The sequence below is a fragment of the Arachis ipaensis genome, chromosome B6 (assembly GCF_059453495.1).
Source record: "Arachis ipaensis isolate K30076 ecotype BB chromosome B6, ASM5945349v1, whole genome shotgun sequence".
NCBI lineage: Eukaryota > Viridiplantae > Streptophyta > Magnoliopsida > Fabales > Fabaceae > Arachis > Arachis ipaensis.
Window position 1 is genome coordinate 89,590,365 of NC_142441.1, and position 2,461 is coordinate 89,592,825.

The 2,461-nt window shown below is 31.0% G+C and overlaps 1 non-coding gene across 1 annotated transcript; it reads right to left on the bottom strand.

Annotated features, from left to right (window-relative positions):
• Positions 1–2,000: 2,000 nt before the first annotated feature.
• LOC148561706 (small nucleolar RNA R71) lies at positions 2,001–2,108 on the bottom strand. Its single transcript, XR_015886946.1, has one exon. It is a non-coding gene; the product is annotated as a small nucleolar RNA R71 (small nucleolar RNA).
• Positions 2,109–2,461: the final 353 nt, after the last annotated feature.

The window sequence follows — 2,461 nt, forward strand, 5'->3', positions numbered from 1 at the left end:
TATTAAAAATTTTGTAGTCCTTATTTTTCTTTTTTCAAAATGATTTTCGAAAAAATTAAAAGAAAATACAAAAAAAACATAAAATCATAAAAATCAAAAATATTTTTGTGTTTCTTGTTTGAGTCTTGAGTCATGTTATAAGTTTGGTGTCAATTGCATACTCATCTTGCATTTTTCGAAAATTTTCATGCATTCATAGTGTTCGTCATGATCTTCAAGTTGTTCTTGGTAAGTCTTCTTATTTGATCTTTGCATTTGCATGTTTTGTGTCTTTTCTTGTTTTTCATATGCATTCTTGAATTCTTAGTGTCTAAGCATTAAAGAATTCTAAGTTTGGTGTCTTGCATGTTTTCTTTGCATTAAAAATTTTTCAAAAATATGTTCTTGATGTTCATCATGATCTTCAAAGTGTTCTTGGTGTTCATCTTAACATTCATAGCATTCTTGCATGCATTCATTATTTTGATCTAAAAAATTTTCATGCATTGCATCATTTTCACGTTTTTCTCTCTAATCATAAAAATTCAAAAATCAAAAAAAAAAAAATCTTCCCCTTTTTCTCTCATAAAATTCGAAAATTTGAGTTGACTTTTTCAAAAATTTTTAAAATCTAGTTGTTTTTATGAGTCAAATCAAATTTTCAATTTAAAAATCCTATCTTTTTCAAAATCTTTTTCAAAAATCAAAACTTTTTTATTTTTCTTAGTTATTTTTCAAAAATTTTAAAAATATTTTTCAAAAATATTTTTCTTATTTTTATATCATATTTTCGAAAATAACATCATCAATTAATGTTTTGATTCAAAAATTTCAAGTTTGTTACTTACTTGTTAAGAAAGATTCAAACAATAAGTTCTAGAATCATATCTTATGATTTCTTGTGAATCAAGTCATTAATTGTGATTTTAAAAATCAAATCTTTTTCAAAACCAATTTCAATCATATCTTTTCAAAAATATCTTCTCATCTTATCTTTTTCAAAATTTGATTTCAAAATATCTCTTCTAACTTCTTATCTTTTTATCTTTTCAAAATTGATTTTCAAATGTGTTTCAACTAACTAACTAACTTTTTGTTTGTTTCTTATCTTTTTCAAAACCACCTAACTAACTCTCTCTCTCTAATTTTCGAAAATATCTCCCCCCTTTTTCAAAATTTCTTTTTTTTAACTAATTATTTTAATTTTCGAAAACTACTAATCTTTTTCAAAAACTATTTTCGAAAATCACTAACCCTTTTTCAAAAATAATTTTCAAAAATCCTTCTCCCTCATCTCCTTCTCATTGTTTATTCATCTACTAACACTTCTCTTCATCTCACATCACTGCTCCTATCCTTAACCTTGTGTTTAGATTCTTCATTCTTCTTCACCCCTATTCCTTTTCTTCTTTTACTAACAATAAGGAACCTCTTTACTGTGACATAGAGGATTCCTCTTCTTTTCTTGTTCTCTTCTCTTTCTTATGAGCAGGGACAAAGAAAAAGGCATTCTTGTTGATGCTGATCCAGAACCTGAAAGGACTCTGAAGAGAAAACTAAGAGAAGCTAAATTACAACAATCCAGAGACTACCTTATTGAAAATTTCGAACAAGTAAAGGAGATGGCAGCCGAACCCAACAACAATAATGCAAGGAGAATCCTTGGTGACTTTACTGTACCTAATTCCAATTTACATGGAAGAAGCATCTCCATTCCTACCATTGGAGCAAACAATTTTGAGCTGAAGCCTCAGCTAGTTTCTCTGATGCAGCAGAACTGCAAGTTTCATGGACTTCCATCTGAAGATCCTTTTCAGTTCTTAACTGAATTCTTGCAGATCTGTGATACTGTTAAGACTAATGGAGAAAATCCTGAAGTCTACAGGCTCATGCTTTTCCCTTTTGCTGTAAGAGACAGAGCTAGAATATGGTTGGACTCTCAACCTAAAGACAGCCTGAACTATTGGGATAAGCTGGTCACGGCTTTCTTGGCCAAGTTCTTTCCTCCTCAAAAGCTGAGCAAGCTTAGAGTGGATGTTCAAACCTTCAAACAAAAAGATGGTGAATCCCTCTATGAAGCTTGGGAAAGATACAAATAGTTGACCAAAAAGTGTCCTTCTGACATGCTTTCAGAATGGACCATCCTAGATATATTCTATGATGGTTTATCTGAGCTATCAAAGATGTCATTGGATACTTCTGCAGGTGGATCCATTCATCTAAAGAAAATGCCTGCAGAAGCTCAAGAACTCATTGACATGGTTGCTAATAACCAGTTCATGTACACTTCTGAGAGGAATCCTGTGAATAATGGGACGCCTATGAAGAAGGGAGTTCTTGAAATTGATACTCTGAATGCCATATTGGCTCAGAACAAAATATTGACTCAGCAAGTCAATATGATTTCTCAGAGTCTGAATGGAATGCAAGCTGTATCCAACAGTACTCAAGAGGCATCTTCTGAAGAAGAAGCTTATGATCC